The sequence below is a fragment of the Pseudochaenichthys georgianus genome, chromosome 19 (assembly GCF_902827115.2).
Source record: "Pseudochaenichthys georgianus chromosome 19, fPseGeo1.2, whole genome shotgun sequence".
NCBI classification, from domain to species: domain Eukaryota; kingdom Metazoa; phylum Chordata; class Actinopteri; order Perciformes; family Channichthyidae; genus Pseudochaenichthys; species Pseudochaenichthys georgianus.
The window spans coordinates 9,483,814-9,501,863 of record NC_047521.1 but is presented as its reverse complement, the minus strand read 5'-3'; the positions used below and the strand labels follow the sequence as shown (position 1 = coordinate 9,501,863).

The window sequence follows — 18,050 nt, the reverse complement described above, 5'->3', positions numbered from 1 at the left end:
GAGGGACGCGCATGGAGTGGATGAAAGTCCCGACCGCAGCACAGCACCAAACTTGCTGGCTGTCAACCTGCCCCGCCTGTGTAACTGCCACTTTGTCCGCTGTCCTCCGGTGGCTGTCTGGATGGCAGCTTGCTGGTCTCTGCTCAGTCGCATTGAGGCAAGAATTGCCTCAAGCCCCCGACCCCCTTCACCAGCTCCGGCACGGTGACAATGGCCTGATGTTGAGGCCGCGGCTCTGGCTCAGGTGACAAAAGCCATGCCATGCCACACTGTGCGCCCCTCAGTGCAGACCTGAACCAGTCTACATCCTGAGTGGCGATGTCTCTGGCCAGTGGGTTGTATGTCTCCTCTCACTGTTGGTAGAGTTGAGACACCGGCTGGACTACTTTGGAAGTGCCAGGCTTCCTCCGCTGGCACTCAACATCTGTGGAGCTGATCTGCCACATGGCACATATTGCCAATGCTGCAGCGTGGCTGCATTTGTACATCCCCCGTGCACAATCACAGACAGCGCTCTGCATCACGCCATCGTCTCCCATGCAGATCTGTACAAATAAAGAAAGTACCATGTTTGTTAGCATGCTATAATAGATTGAATGAGCAATAATACAAGGATGGTCCGGATCTGGGGGTGGGAGGGGTTATTTTTCCATAGTTTTGTCTGATTGTTGTTATTGTTTGTTTTTTCTGTATTTTTTGTAATGTGTGTTGTACTGGTTGTGATTGTACATTGTATTTTTCTAAATGTGTATGAATACATTTTTGAAAAACATTTGATCAACAATAAAAAAGGATTTGGTCAGGATCTAGACTCAGTGTGTAGTTTATTAATTAATCAATGCTCTCTACATTAGGAAAACACATACCAGTGTACCCGAGGGAGTCACGCACAGCTGTGCCTGGATAACCAAACAAATTGACAAGATAACCAAAACCCTTGAATCTACACACAGCAAATAAACTCAAATGACACAACGAGATGTAAAAGGAGATCACACATACAGTATAGTCGATATAAAACTGGCCGCTTCAATCTGAAGAGCAACTAAAACAAAACACGGGAGTTTACCTTGTTCTTGTGAACACTAATGTTATCCACAGCATACACACAGACCACGAAGTTCTAAAGGAGAACACTAGTTACTGAAACAAAACACGTTAGTGTACCTTGTTAGCTAATGTTAGCTAGCTGACATTAACGTTACACATTGCACTCATATTACTCACCAACATCTTGTAAAGCCGGTCCCGCTGCTCTTACAGAACCGAATAACTCCCCTTTCGTGTATGTACAGCTCTCAACGTGTCCAGACTTGTAGTCACCTCGTTTTATACTTTTATTCTCATTCTGAAAGAAACAGGTGAAATTTGCTAACGTGACGGCCATCTTTGTGATGGTGACGCGTATTGTGCGAGACCAAGAGACCTGTAGTTCACTCAGCGGTTTCACACAAAAAAATGTGTAACTTCACAGTTCTACGACACATTTTAATTTTTTTGACTTGCAAAATATTCTTTTAAATTGACAAACATCATATGTGTCATTCGTGGCACAATTCAAACGGGATCAAAAGATAACCTTTCTCTCTCCATTGACTTCAATGTATAATTTTACGCTTCCGGGGTCCCATGGAGGCTCCCGGAAAGGGAGGGACTTCGCCTCTCGGGCCCTCTGTGAATGTAGAGAGGGACCAACCGGACCAACAAGCTCTCCCGTCTTCACAGTAACTCGCAGAGACAGCATTTAACCCTTCACATTCTAACAGAAACTGAACAGGCAGATTCGAAGGATTTATTTATTTGGAAATTTTATTTTAAATACAATTAAATCAAGTTATTTTGGTAAAACTAATTAAAAATGTAACAACAAAAAAATATTTTAAAAAATATTTTTTTATTTTTTTCAAATATATATTTTTAGAATATCTTAGGCCCTCACAGAGGGCCTAGAGAGGGCCCTGACGGCTCGCCACTGATCAGAGGAAACTGTATTACAGGAGGCCCAGGTGCTGTCTTGGACACAAGGTTAGTGATATTCATTCAAACGAACGTTGTTTTGCAATAAGTGGCTCATTTATTCATGGTCGCATTATTTTTCAGATTTGTTCAACTTTGCTTGTGCACATCGTCTTTAGTTTCGTTTATATCAGGAGACCATGAGTCGACATCTAGTTCTAGGAGTGTTTTGATGTGATGCTCCTACGCTAGATATTTCGATGATAGTTATATTAAATTAAATGTAACAACAATATGACCTGGCCTCACGAGAGCTCTGAGCGAGACTTGAGGGTTCCGTGGTTGCTATGCAGGCTCTCCAGGTTAATGCTCTTAGTTTGAACAAACACAAACTTCCTGACGGTCAGAAACTCAACATTTCTGCTCTCACTCGACGATTTCTCTGAAAACAAACTCATAAAGCTGATACGATTTGCTTCCGGACCTCTCCCTAAACCCTACTGTCAAAACGTCCAGGACGTTTTTCGGGTTAGATGTGACATTTATTCACTTTTTTCACCCACGTTGTTTTCAATGCATTTGACCACTGACGCTCTCCAAACCCCGTACAAAATCACATATATATCTGAAGATATTGACAATTTCTTCTATTTGTATTGTTAATTAATCAAATCAGAGTGTAATAATCCTGTTGTGACAAAATACTGACCAACCGTTTCACCTGTTGAAAAAGTTAGCATGCTAACGTATGTTGCTTTTACCTTTTTCGTTGTAGTGCTACAAACCATAACTGAAACAAGCTTACAAGTTAAAATTATTATTTTATTTTATCCTTTTTATTGAATATATATGACTGATATTCACGTTGGTCCTCGTTTCTTAATCATTACAGAGTAGATTAAGTGAAATAGCTGCAACAGAAATAGATTTATATTTAAGTGCTATTGTCAATTAGTAGGAGAGCTTAAATTAACATATTGTTGAAGAAATTGTGGTGTAATTTTGCCTCTGTGAAAGTTATATAAACCTGCTTAATGTAAACCTCACTGTAAAAAAGCATTGAGACATAGCAGTACAAACTAGGATTAGAAATAACATTTTCTAAATAAATTCTAAATATGTTCTCATAAATTCAGATTTATTGAGACAAAAGTTGGTGCATTCTTGAGTCCTTTATTCAGCCTGAAGCATGCATATTTTTCACAGTTTGCTTTCTTTATGCCTTGTTCCAGCAACATGTTAACATTTGTAAGGCAATGTAAAGAAAGTGTGAAACAAATGCATCCATTTGGGACTTTGCTACTATTTTATACTGCAAACACTCTTTACTCTTGCTCGTGTTTAGTTTTCGTACATGTTCTTTACAATAATTGATCCTTAGAATTCAATATGTGGAAGTGATTCTGGTGTAACACTCCATGGTATATTAACCTGATGTGTTTATCACCTTCAGTTGGTCCAAGCAAACAAGTGGGCAGCTCATCCTTCGCAGGATCCCAGCAGCACCTGGCTCCTCACCTGGCTCCGCTTCATTCAGTCCACTGAGAACCACGGTAAGAAGGGCGAACACTTTCCAGAAGCTAAACATCACACATTTTACACAATTACTATAAACACATATGGATTTATTGTCCTTGAGAAAAGTAAAGGCAAGACATGTTTTTAAAAAGTGTGCACATTACAGCCATGGCTGTTTCTTGCAAGCTTCCTTTCTTTAGCTCATATTTCAGTCAAATGCTCTCATGTCTGTTTCACTTTCTGCAGCGCTTGTTTGAACAATGTATTATTGCATTGTCCTCCTTTTAATTCAGTATGTGATGAGAGAGTGATTATTGTGTAACCCTCGCTGGTGTGTCGTCATGACGTGGAGCAGTGGTCTGATTGTTGTATTTATTTTGACCTTCAGATGGACCGGCACTACAAGTGGACAGCGGTCCTCCTGCCAGACCCCAGCCGGCCCCGCCTCATCCTGCGCAGGACCCCAGCCCCCCCCTCCCAGAGTGGCTCCTCACCTGGCTCCCCAGGTACAGCTGCCTCTGGATCTAACACTTCTTCTTCTCGCACCCCCTTCAGGGTGGTCTGCAACTCCTCTGCCGGCTCCCACCTTGGCCCCCCAGCTGGCCCCGCCCCTGAGCCGAAGTGGAAGAAGAACCTGAGGCTTCTGATGAAGAGGAGGGACCAGGCTGGCAGCAGGGGGAGCAGGAGAGGCGCTGTGGATGAAGGTAAGTCTGACCCTGGCTCCTCCATTAGGTCCTCCTCCTCCTCCTCTCGCTCTTCCTCTCGCTCCTCCTCCTCCTCCTCCTCCTCCTCCTCCTCCTCCTCCTCCTCCTCCTCTTCCTCTCGCTCTTGCTCTTGCTCTAGCTCTCGTTCTAGCTCTTCCTCCTCCTCTACCTCATCCTCTAGCTCCTCCTCTTGCTTTTCTTCTTGCTCTTGCTTTTCTTGCTCCTCCTCCCCTGTCCTCTCCTGCAGACCCTCCCCACCTGTTCCCGAGGAGGGCTGGTCTCTGGTGCCGTGTGCTCATCCCACTAGGATCGTCCTCCGGCGGCCGCAGCGGTCCGGCTCCTCCCCCCGACCCGAGCCCCCCCGTGAGCCTCTACAGGTGAGGAAGGTCCCGGAGCAGCAGTGGATGAAGAGCGTCCGACTTCTGATGAAGAAGAGGAGCCAGGTGGGCAGCAGGTGGCGCAAGAGAGGAGCCGAGGCTGCAGGTATGTCAGCAGGTAACGGTGCTGCTAAGCGCTTCTGTCCTTCCACTTAATTTCTACATGTTTTTTCCCCCGGCTAAATAGAGTAACATATGTTTATATTGTATTTCTTAAAATTGAATTGATTTGAATTTGAGTTAAATGGAATTATTTTTAATAGATTTCAATTAAATTACATTTATCTAAATGTAAGCTGTTCAAATTGAATTGAATAATTAAAAAAACTATTTGTTTTTGTTTAAATGATTTGAACGGGTAAGTATTTTCTCATTTAATTGAGCTCAATTCAGTCGAAATGATTTGAACCTAAAAATATTTAAATTTGATGAATTCATATTTTTTTTAATTGCACTGCTTTTTCATGAACTATTTTTAAATGTGAACGGTAAGTATTGGATTGAACTGAATTAAATGAAAGTGTACCAGATGTAAGGACCCTGCTCTGGTTAGAATCCTTGTTGCCGGTCCAAAAATGGTAAAAAAAACATTGAAAGGGTGTAAAATGGTATAAAAGGGTTATTCAATCAGAAAGAGAGGTTTAAAGAGCACAGAGGAGAGATGAAAAGGATCACAGCAGAGAAGAGTAGAGAAGAAACACTAAGGGAAGACGAGGAATACGAGAAGAGAAAATATGAGAGAGGGGCATGTGGGAACCCTCTCATTATTAAAGGTAAATATCATTTTAACATTTTCATTCGTACTACTTGTTTTTAACAGTGTTTGCATGTGTTGTTGTTTTTCCAGAGGGGAGGAAAGAAGCGAAGAGGAGAGGAGGAGTGAGGCAAAATTAAGAGTGACATGTCACAAACAAAATGGTAATAATCAAGATATCCAATATAATTTCTAGATTTCACAAAGTTATTTACGTTTGTAGAGAACTTCACATGCAAAAAAGGTAAAAACCAAGTTATTCAATCTTTTGTTTCTAGATTTCAGGAAGTTCAGTTCATCTGTTCACACCATAGACTGTATATATAAAGGTTCACACGTTATTTTTGAAGATTCTAACATCACTTGTTTTTATTTTTAGAGAGGAGAGGGTAGGAGAGGAGGTGGAGGGGCAAAACTAGGCATGACTTCTCATGTAAAGAAGGTCAAATACTGATACGAGATTTCACCAAGTTCTGTTCACGTGTTATTTGAAGATTTTAACATGTTTTCCTTTTATCTTTTAGAGACCTGAGAGGAAATGAGGAGAGGAAGGGAGGAGGCAATAATTAAGTTTGACCTCTCACAAAAAAAGGTATAGATCATTTAATGTTATCACCACGTTTCGTTGAATTGAGTTCATTTGTACGACATTTAAGTTTTTAATTATTATTTTAGTTTTTAGAGGGAGAAAATGAGAGGAAGAGGAGAGGAGGTGGAGGGCAATATGAAGGGCAGTCTTTCCCATGTAAAAAGTCAATAACAATGTATTTCATATTTTATTAAAATTAATGTGGTTGGATAACTCATCTGTTCATTTTTTTCTGGAGATTTTCTTTGTTTTTTTTTTGTTACAGAATTAAAGGTGTATTCTAAGGAAAAAAACTGGCAGGGAAACGGGGTTCAGGGGGAGTGGGACCCGTAGGATAGAAAAGGGGGAAGTGACGTCTGACTCAGAGGTCGCGCGGCTGTGGAGAAGAACGTGTTGCCCACATTCTGTTACTGAGTTTAGGCTAGTTAGCTAGCAGGTTTAATGTTTTGGGTGCAGTCACTTTTGCCTCCATTTGCTGTTCAAATAAATGTTGAAATAAAAAGTTAATCTGTTTACAGTTCTGTTTTATATGGGTGTAGAAGAAGAAGAAGAAGAAGAAGAAGAAGAAGAAGAAGAAGAAGAAGAAGAAGAAGAAGAAGAAGAAGAAGAAGAAGAAGAAGAAGAAGAAGAAGAAGAAGAAGAAGAAGAAGAAGAAGAAGAAGAAGAAGAAGAAGAAGAAGAAGAAGAAGAAGAAGAACTGGGAGGGATGAAACCCTCTTTAATGGTCACACATGCAGAGCACACAGCACACACAGTGAAATGTGTTCTCTGCTTTTAACCCATCCTAGTACCAGGAGTCTAGTACTAGGAGCAGTGGGCAGCTCTTGTACAGCGCCCGCGGAGCAATGGGAGTGAGGGGGGAAGGGGGATGTCTTGTGCCTTGCTCAAGGGCACCACGGCAGGAGGTGAACTGGGACCTCTCCAAGTAGAAGTCCATACTCCAAATAGGTCTGGTCGGGGACTTGAACCGGCGCCCCTATGGCTCACAGTCCAAGCCCCTACTGATTGCCATAGATTTAGTCCCTAATTTTGCTCTCAAAATGGACCAGATTGATGCATTTAACTTCAACATTTAAAAAAAAATATCTTCCCGGGGGAGCATGCCCCCGGACCCCCCTAGAGGAGGTGAGGTCCACCACCTGCCCACACACCCTGTTAAATTGTCTCACCCACATTGAGGATGCTTCCTACGCCCATGTTTTATTCCATGTGTCAAGTCAGGCAAATTGGGTCAAAATGTTATTGCATCAATGATCTGTTAACATTAAAATCACTAAATATATGCCGTAACTATTTTGCTCTGGCAACTCAAGGGCTCAGGTAATGTGATTACTATATGAATAATTGTCCAAAATAACATAAAATGCATAGGGTTTTTTGTTAAGTAACATACTTTCGTCGCCGGCCGGCCGATACATGCCGCGCATTAAGTGGGCCTGTCTGTCAATTAATCCCCGGGCCACTTTTTTTCCCCCAGTCCGCCCCTGCCAGCAAGTATTAAAAGACAATTTGACGAGTCTACCGATGCCACAGACACAGCCCAGCTAGGTGTGTTTGTCCGAATGGTTTTCACGGATTTTACTGTCAAGGAGGCCGTTCTTGCCCTTATCCCATTGAAAGAAATAACCAGGGGTGAGGATGTGTAGAAGGCATTCAAGGACTATGTTCGTGAGTACAAGATTCCCATTCATAAAATAGTGTCCTTCACAACCGATGGGGCACCAGCGATGCTCTGTGTTCGTTCAGGATTTGTTGCGCTGTGCAGAAAAGACCCAGACTTTCCACCATTTGTAAACTATCACTGTGTGATACATCAACAGGCATTGGCAGCTAAAGCAATTGACATGTCACATGTAATGAATGTTGTTGTTAAGATTGTCAACTCAATTCGCGCAAAAGCACTCCAGCACCGGCTATTTAAGTCTTTATTGGACGAGCTCGACTCTGTGTATGGAGATTTGATCCTTCACGCAGATGTAAGGTGGCTCAGTCGGGGCAAGGTGCTCCAGCGTTTTCTGGATTTGCCACCAGAGATCATCAGTTTTCTGAAGTCGAGGAACGAGGAGTATGAGCAGCTGTCCTCCGGCTGGCAATCACTAACTATCAGCCAGATTTCAAAAGGCTTACAGATAATGTGCAGTCACAGCAGTCTCATTAAAGGCAGGCTGATAGAGCAACTTGAGCATTGGAAATATATTGTGCATTGAACAGAGCAACTTAATATGGATTACATTGAACTGTAGGCTAATATCTGTACATGTGAATATTACTAATTGAACTGAGAAACTAAATATAGTGCATTGAACAGATACTGTAAATATGAATAGTTTGTATTGAACAGATACTGTATGCCTACCGTAAATATCAGTGGCGGCCGGCCCATAGGGGCGCCGCCCCACCTCTTCCCACATACAAACAAAAATATAAAAAAATATATATATTTAAAATATATATATATTTTATATTTTTATTTTGAATGAACAAGGCAAATATCATAAAATTGGTATCAGTAAAATGTATAATCTACAATCAAATCTCGTTTAAAATTGTGTTACGATGTCTAAAGTTACTGATAAGTCACCTGTTTCCTGCCTGGCCTTGCCCATGGCATTAGTTTATCATTACCGGGCGGAGCCCCCGAGCCAAACAGCAGCAACCAGCACGTTGCAAAAGTCTCAATAGTAAACTGTGCCGCCGAAACATAATTTCAGCCAATCAGCGCCGTCAAATATTTTGGTCACGAGGGCGCTCATGTTGGCGCCCACGTTGGCGCCCACGTTGGCGCCCACGTTGCTTACGTGCGTTGACGTGAGTTGTTCTTTAGACTCGTGAGTGACCAAGGTGACGCAGTATTTGGATGAGAATGGTGTGCAGGTGGAGTCGCCGGACCAAGGTCTGCAGTGCTCCGCACCCAATTCCGTGCAAGAGCTACTCTCCAATCCTTTCGAAAGGAGAAGTTTGGGAGATAAATTGATACTTAAAGACCTTGGACCGGACCAACCCGATTTGTATATATCACAGCAAGCTCGTGAAAAAGACAAAACGTATCAACAAGGCTTCTCACATGGCTAGCTGGATGCAAACAGGTAAATGCTATCTTTTGTTTCCCATGCTTGCTCTTCAAACAGCCGGGGACAGATACGATGTGTTCAGAAACTAGACAAAAGTTAAACAAGTACAAACCACAGACTGTCTGTGTCATGGAGAATACAGTCGCTGGTTTATTTATGTCTGTATAGGTCGTTGTTGTGAGTGTGGACGGTCGGAGTGTATATAACGTTAGCTTAGCCAAGCTCCATTTAGAAAACACGCATTTTAAAAGGATTTTCGCCTGCTGTCTGTCTGCAGACTTGTCAAAGCATTAATTCATGGTTTTTACTAACCGGTATCAGTATGTTGTTACGTCGGCATCATTTAGAAATGTGTATTAAAATGTAATCACGGTAAAATATGTTCATTTTGTTGTAGTTGTAGCTCCCGAGCCAGCGCGTCTTGTTTGAATGATGCGAGTAAACACAGCTGGCAGCCGCAGTGAAACTCGAGCGACTAGAGCGATGCGATAGGAGCGTTTAGAGCGAATCGAATATTCGCATCGCGTCCGGTCTGAACACAGCATTAAAGCGAGCTCCGCGCTACACTGGAAACGCGCCATTACATCACCAGAAGTCCTAATTTAAGTCCTAATTCATTTCTCCTCAAAAAATTAGTTTTACTCACTATATCAACAGCCCCACCAAAAATATTTTCCACCAGCCGCCACTGGTAAATATGAATATTGTACATTGCACAGATAACTGTGTCTTTCTTTGTGTGCATCTTTACACGTACATTGAGCCTGTTGTAACATAAATTGATTGCAATTGATTGATTACTATTTTTCTTAACGGATGCATGTCAATTTAAATCAATACATTGTAGTGCCACAACATACAACTATTTTTTAAATCAATAAAAACATTTTCTAAATCCATAAAAGCATTTCAATTAATATTGGGAGTCATGTTGTTACTTTGTTGAGAATGTGGTCATGTAATAAGCGGGATCATTTGCAGCAACTTGATCCTTATGGGGAAAATAACACCCTTCATCCAGATGAATATGGTTTTGGCCCAAAATACATTTCTGACCTCCTGCTAAATGATGAACCATCCAGATCTCTCAGGTCTTCAGGGACTGGTCAGCTTTCTGTCCACAGAGTCAGAACTAAACATGGAGAAGCAGCGTTCAGTTATTATGCTCCAAATATCTGGAACAAGCTCCCAGAAACCTGCAGGTCCGCTGCAACTCGTACTACTTTTAAATCCAGGCTGAAGACTTTTCTTTTTGTCGCTGCTTTTAATTGAACTACGTCACAGCGTATACTTCAGCGGAATATCAAAACAGCGGCCCGAGGTGCAAAACGCATCAATGACAGCGACCCTCTACCACACAGAACAACACCATTTATATAAATATCTATCATGACAGGACACCCACAGCCAAGTAGCAATTACAAATGAATTAAGTCGGCACGGCGGCCCACATTGAAAATGACTTAGGCCTACCTTTGATGATAAATCACTTAAACACAAAGTCCATCCTCCCGTCCTTTTGGATGAAGCACTTGATGGCGAGTCATTCAGCTGATCCTTTGCCACTCCAGTTTATCATTGTAACTCAATCTTGAAAATGACCGGACCAACAAGCTCTCCCGTCTTCACAGTAACTCGCAGAGATGGCATTTAACCCTTCACATTTTAACAGAAACTGAACAGGCAGATTCGAAGGATTTATTTATTTTAAAATGTTATTTTAAATACAATTAAATGAAGTTATTTTGGTAAAACTAATTAAAAATGTAACAACAAAAAAATATTTTTTTTATGTTTTCAAATATAATTTTTTAGAATATCTTACGGCCCGTACAGCCTACAGGCGTCAACAAAGGCTTCCAACGCTTCGCCCATTCATTATAATGGGGTGACGTAGGATATTTTCAAAATTCGCCGAACTGCATTGTGGGTAGCATGGCAAGGCGTTGCAAGCCTCGCGAGCGTCTATCGGCGTCAAAAGTTCAACAATGTTCAACTTTTGAGGCTCGAGGCTTGCTCGAAGCTGGCGTCAGCCAATCAAATCCCGTTTTATAATTCCCGCCAGTACAAGCGCTAGCCAATCAAACCGTGTGTATGCAGGTCTTGACTATTTTCCATATGTCAGAAAATGGAGGAAAAATTAATAATTGCTGTGGCAAATGTCCCAGTCTTATATGACTGTACACTGTTCACCTACCGGGACCTAAACCGGAGGAACCAGGCATGGCGGGAGGTGGCAGAGACAGTTGGTGAAACTGGTAGGTTTTCAACTGTTTGGAGAGTTTATATCCAGTTGACTTCGTTTTAGCATTGAACGGACAGCTAGTAATGTAGCATAATAACATATTGTGGTGACCACCTTCGATGCATCGCCTCCAACTCCCATATCTCTCGGCACTACAATATCATATATATTAATATAATAATAAAAAAATATTATAATAAGTATAAGCATAATATATAACATAACATATAATACATGCACAGCTATCAAGCATAGACAGTATATTTAGCCAGCTAGTAATGTAGCATAACATATAATATATATTAATATAATAATAAAAAAAATATTATATATAATATAAGTATAAGCATAATATATAACATATAATACATGCAGAGGGTGTCGTTTTTCTCATACTGATATTCTGAACAATCTGTGTTGTTGTATTTGCTGTAAAGTGTCTCGACTGTAGGCTAATTTTATTATATGTACAGCAATCGTTTATAAATGTGCTATATAAATAAAACTTTATTTGATTTACAGCTATCAAGCATAGACATTATATTTAGCCAGCATGGAATGTAGCATAAAAATAGCATTCATTAATGGAGGAATAATTTAATAAATTAAAGAAATTCACTTTATTATTTATTAACTTTATTATTTCATTTCATTTCATTAGAGAACATCTGCAAGAAAAGGTGGAAGAGTCTGAGGGACAGGTTCCGCAAGGAAAAAAATGTGGAAAAGGAGGCCAAACGAAGCGGGGCAGGGTCTGCAGGGGGGTACAGGCCCTGGCGTTTCATGGCAGTGATGGGGTTTTTAACCCCATTCATCGTAGACCGTGAGACGTCCAGCAATGTCCCCCGGCAGACCCTGCCTCCATCCACCCTGGTGGAAGAGGAAGAGAGCCAGGTAGCGAGTGAGCCAGCCAGCCAGTCCGCCAGCCAGTCCGCCAGCCAGTCCGCCAGCCAGCCAGCCCGCCAGCCAGCCAGCAGCAGTCAGCATGGAGGAGAATGCTGAGGTCCGGGGGAAAACACGAGGGAGGGGGAGGGAGATCTCCCCGTTTGAAAGAAGTCTGCTGTCTGCTGTCAGCAATTACAGACCAATTGCCCAGCCAACCCCACCAGTGCTGGAGGAGGACGAGGACTTGCACTTTTTCAAGAGCCTCTTGCCCACCATGAGAAGGATGACAATAGCACAGAGGGCAAGAGTCCGCCTCGGGGTACACCAGCTCATTTTTGACGTGGACCAGCAGGACAATTTATAATTTTATAATTTTTGCACACGTACTGATCCACATTACATTTTTTTACACTCATCACACACAATTCACTCATCACACACACTTCACTCAAATTCACCAAATAAAACATTATTTCAAGTATGTTATGGCTATACTGCGTCTTCACTTGTTCATGTGGTTTGTCAGTTGCAACATACCAGAAGCTTCATGTATGTCGGAATATATAATGTGCTTTCTTCTGTAATTGTTCAGTGAAAACCTGTTGAAATTATGAGTGGTTTATCCGTAAAAACAGGGCTGAAAGAAGAAGGTTGTTAGTCATATCATAATATAATAATATCAATTCAAGAAACATGTTTATTAGGAATGTTTGATTTTAAAATGGCTCATTTGGAACATTTGCTCTTTAAAGAAAATGGGTAGCTCTTAAAAGAGCTTTTGGTTTGGAGGAGCCATGGTGACCCTACACCACGTTATGCTGCCATGACACAACACCCTCCTCATTGAAATAGGAGCAGAAGGTCTCCCGCAGTTGGATGGATCGGCGTGTGGCGTTGTTGGAGCCCATCATAGGTGCATCGCGCAGGGTTGGAGCTTCATCACTCGACTCTGCGACGACAGGTGCGCGTGATGACCTTCCTATTGTCTTCCTGCGGAGGAAGTTGTGCAACACACAGGTGGCCTTCACACACAACTCTGTTACCTCCGGGCTGCTGGTGATGACACGCCGGAACATTCTCCACTGAGATGAGAGGATGCCAAACGCACATTCAACCACCAACCTGGCCCGGCTGAGGCGGTAGTTGAACAGCCTCCTTTCACGGGTGAGCTGACGTCCAGGGAACGGACGCAGCAGGTTGTCCAGCAGCGGAAAAGCCTCATCCCCAACCAACACATGGGGAAGAAGGCCCCGCCGCTCTGCTCCTGGGATGACGGTGTCAGGCGGTCGCTGCAGACTGCCATCTCGGAGGCTCTCTCCAAAAGCGGAATTCCGCAGGCTCCCACCGTCGCTGCTCCTTCCAAAACCTCCGACATCCACTACCCTGAAGAGGTACTGGGCATCCACGACAGCCAGTAGTACCAAGGAGTGGGTGGACTTGTAGTTGAAGTAGAGGGACCCAGAATTTGCCGGAGCCTGGATCACCACGTGCTTCCCATCAATGGCACCAACGCAATTTGGAAAGTTCCAGCGCTCCTGGAACCCAGCAGCGATGGCTCTCCAGTCCTCGGTCTGTGGTACCGGCATAGTCTCCTCAACCAGGGCGGTCCAGATGGCACCCGCAACCTCCTTGACGATGACAGCCACTGTTGTATGCCCGACCCGATAGCTGAATGCTATGGTCCTGTACGAGTCACCGGTTGCCAGGTACCTGAGAAAAAAGTAATATACAAGATTAAAAAAAAAATTACACAATTACACCACAGGCAGACACAGACACACGCACACAATTACACCACAGGCAGACACAGACACACACATCACAGACATACAATTACACCACAGGCAGACACAGACACACACATACAATTACACCACAGGCAGACACACACATCACAGACATACAATTACACCACAGACAGACACACACATCACAGACATACAATTACACCACAGGCAGACACAGACACACACATCACATACATACAATTACACCACAGGCAGACACACACCACAGACACACAATTACACCACAGGCAGACACAGACACACACATACAATTACACCACAGGCAGACACACAATTACACCACAGACAGACACACACATCACAGACATACAATTACACCACAGGCAGACACACATCACAGACACACAATTACACCACAGGCAGACACAGACACACACATCATAGACACACAATTACACCACAGGCAGACACAGACACACAATTACACCACAGGCAGACACAGACACACAATTACACCACACACACACACACACACACACACACACACACACAAACACACACACACACACACACACACACACACACACACACACACACACACACACACACACACACACACACACACACAGGGGAGCAATACTGCGTTTACCTAGCTATTTTAATTAATGTCATTCATCTGAACTAAATCACAGACTTCATTCATCCATTGCATGCATTCTCTCTTTATATACAGAGTCATATTAAATAAGTAGAAATACACAAAACGTACCGTAGGCAGATGGCGAGTCGTTCGGCGGGTCCGATTGACAAACGCAAACGGGTGTCTGCCTTTGCAATCAGTGGACCGACTTTTCCGAGCAACTCGTCGAATGCGTCTTTGCTCATCCTGAAGTACTGCTGAAACAGTTCACTATCCAGGCGGAGCTCTTGGACAAGAACGTGGTATTCCCCCCGTTGCAGACGTTTTTTGAGTATCGGATGTACCAAACAGCGACGTACTTTACGTGGCCTACTGCGATACATTGAATAAACCAACGCTACCGTTGCTACAAAACCGGCATCCATTTTGGCAATAGTGAAGAAGAGCCGGGCTTTTTTTTGCTTTGTATGCCGGGGGCGGGCGGGAGATTCCTGATTGGTTGTTGGTCGCCTTGGGCGCGAGAAAGCGCCAAGCCTCGGACACGCCCAGCTTCAAGCTTTTCTGACGCCTGTAGTGTGTACGAGCCGTTAGGCCCTTTGCCTCGCTTTTCGCCGAACTGCATTGTGGGGGAGCGAAGCGAAGATTTCCAGGATGTCCAGGATTTCCAGGATTCAAAAGTTGAGCAATGTTCAACTTTTGAAGCTGAGCTGGAAGCGCCAGCCAATCAAACACGTTTATGCAAATCTGACAGTAGAAGCGCTAGCCAATCAAACCGCGTGTAAGCAGGGAGAACCAGACCGCAGTTCATTTCTTCATATTCCAAACGAGAAATTACGGTAGCAAATCATCTGGTTCTTTACGACCAGAACTATTAACGGGATACAAACCGGAGGAACCAGGCATGGAGGGAGGTGGCAGAGACAGTGGGGGAAACTGGTAGGTTTTCGCCTGTTTGGGGAGTTTATATATATATATATATATATATATATTGCTCGCATAAAATCCCCGGGTTTTTTTGCTTTGTATGTCGGGGGCGGGAGATTCATGTGATTGGTTGTTGGTCGCATTGCTCGCAAAAAATCCCCAAGCTGTCAGACACGACAAGCTCCAAGATATTCAAGATTTTTGAAAAGCTGCTGTGTGGACGTACCGTTAGAGTGAATGGGAATAGTGCAGAATGCGAGAATTTTGATTTTATGTTAAGACATAACAGGATCTATAACAATTTAATAATTAGCGTGTTTGATAAAACGATTAAGAAAGAATGTGAGGTATGTAAAGTAGAGGTAGAAAAGTGTATGCACACATTTTATGAGTGCAGTAAACTGAAGGAGTTTTTTGCAAAAATGAAAGACATGGTGTATAGATGTTGGAAGGACAAAAAAGTGAAATGTATGGAATGGAAGGAGTTATGGTTGTTTGGAATGAATGGGAAAAGCGAAGGATGCAATGTGAGTTTTCTGAATTTGTGTCTAAGCCATGCAAGACATGCTGTGAAAATAAGGACAAATATAGCACATTATGAGAAAAGGGTGGGAAGTGTATGGGAAATAGCAAAAAGAACAATACAAAGGGATGTGGGGCTTTTGTACTTGCAAAAAGACAAAGAATCCTTCATGAACGATATTATTGAAAACTGTTTGTTGGTGGAGGTGAAAGATGGGAAGTTCTGTTTTAATTTTGAGCTACATTGATTTGTTTTGTTTTGTATTATTTTGAGTTTCGATGATGTATCGGAAAGTTATATTCATATGTAAATGTACATAGGATAGGACCAGACAATAATGGGGGATGTCTGGAATATGTATGGAGGATTGTCAATGGGGGAGATCGCTGAGACCGGGAAAATGTGGAAAATGGAGTATGGAAGATAAAGAAATTGTTGGTGGTGATATGTGGGAAAAGTGTGTGATGGTGTGAATATGCTTATGTCAAAAATGAAGAGTGCTTCATGTAAAATGAGAGTATGGTTGGGGTGATTAATGTGAATTGGTAGGAAGCCTTGGGGTCCTGCTTTTTGTGGGGTGGACTATAATGTTTTTTTTAAAATGTAACTGTTTATGTTTATATAAAAGATAAAAAATAAAAAAGCACGCACGATCTCGGAAGCCAAGCAGCTTCGGGCCGGATCAGTACTTGGATGGGAGACCGCCTGGGAATACCCGGTGCTGTAAGCTTTTTTGTTGTTAAATACAGGCACATCCATGGTGATAAGATAAGATTTATAACCGAAAATAGCATGCTAAACGTGGGTAGATTAGTTTCAAAGGTCGGGTGGACTGTTTTTAAGTCAGTTTGCAATTAAAATGGGTCATTCAGAAAGTGCTATTTCTGAATAAATAACACATTCTGAACACATGTCAGACAATCCTATTCAAAGTGATCAATTAGTAGCAAGATTGGACACGAGCACTCTGCTTATTTCACTCCTCCTAGACACTGTTTGACATATGTTCAGAATGTGCTATTTATTCAGATATAGCACATTCTAACAGGCTATTTCACAGGACACAGGCTATGTCAGACTTCCATGAAATACACCGGGAACAGCACCTCTCTGTGGCCGCTGCAAGACCCCCAAAAGACGGACTAAAGACCTCCAGCATATCACGCTGACATGCGTACTTCCATAACCTGGCGCACCGTGGGTCCCCGGGCCCCCACACTTAAGCACTCGCCCACGGACTAAACCCAGATGATCACACCCTCAAGAACCTCGTGTCCCTGGGAACCTTAAAGGGGGGTGTATTTTGCGGTGCTTTATCGTCCGCCCATCGGCATCCATATTCGACCTTCACAGCACCACCTGCCCTGCTGGAGGTTCACACTAAGTTTTTATTTACCCTCCTCTGCCTTACACATCCTCCCACACTTGAGCACTCCTCACTCGGACTAAACCCCTTCATGCACACCAGAACCTCGGTTCGGTCCGCGGTTGTTGTAAGCAGTGGCCAAATGACTGGCTTTACAATCCCTGTGGAAATATGACAGCGTTGAAAGTCTATAAAACAATACATGTAATGAAATGACAAAGTGACAGAACACGATGGACGTTAGCTTTAACCGGGGACACAGAATTTGACGGGTAGCAGAATAAGTTGCAACGCTAGTAGCCTACAGACTGCAGACAAGTAGGAAGAGATAAACTTTGTATACAGTTGTTCTGCACATTTGAAGTTATAGTTTTCAGAGTGAGCATTTTCAAGTATTTGAGGGTTGTCTTGCTCCATTGGCTGTGAATTCTGTTAAGGTTCCTAAAGGCGGAAGTGACAACACACAAAAAAAAAAAAACGCCCAATCATGTTTTAGTGCGTCTCAAGTAGGCGGGGCAATAACAACTTCAGAACGTCTTTCATTTAGCGCCTAAATCAACTTATCATTTTGACTTGATTATATAGGATATCATTTCTACATATGTTGCTGCTTCTCTGCATTTTCTTGGAGTTATGAGGGTACTGGTTGACACAACCTGCTTTTATTAATATGTCACTTACAATTGACCACAGAAGATGCAACACATTGATAAAAGCGACTATATAAATAAATGTAGCCATTTTTTTTTT

At 42.7% G+C, this 18,050-nt stretch overlaps 1 long non-coding RNA gene across 2 annotated transcripts; it reads left to right on the top strand.

Moving 5' to 3' along the window:
- The first annotated feature begins 5,439 nt into the window (after nucleotides 1-5,439).
- Nucleotides 5,440-6,219, top strand: LOC117464316 (uncharacterized). Of its 2 annotated transcripts, XR_004554071.2 has the most exons (5): nucleotides 5,440-5,473; nucleotides 5,689-5,751; nucleotides 5,834-5,901; nucleotides 5,985-6,061; nucleotides 6,164-6,219. It is a non-coding gene; the product is annotated as an uncharacterized lncRNA (long non-coding RNA). The 2 variants fall into 2 exon arrangements; XR_011645058.1 differs by lacking the exon at nucleotides 5,440-5,473 and having other exon boundaries at nucleotides 5,480-5,751.
- The last annotated feature ends 11,831 nt before the right edge of the window (nucleotides 6,220-18,050 follow it).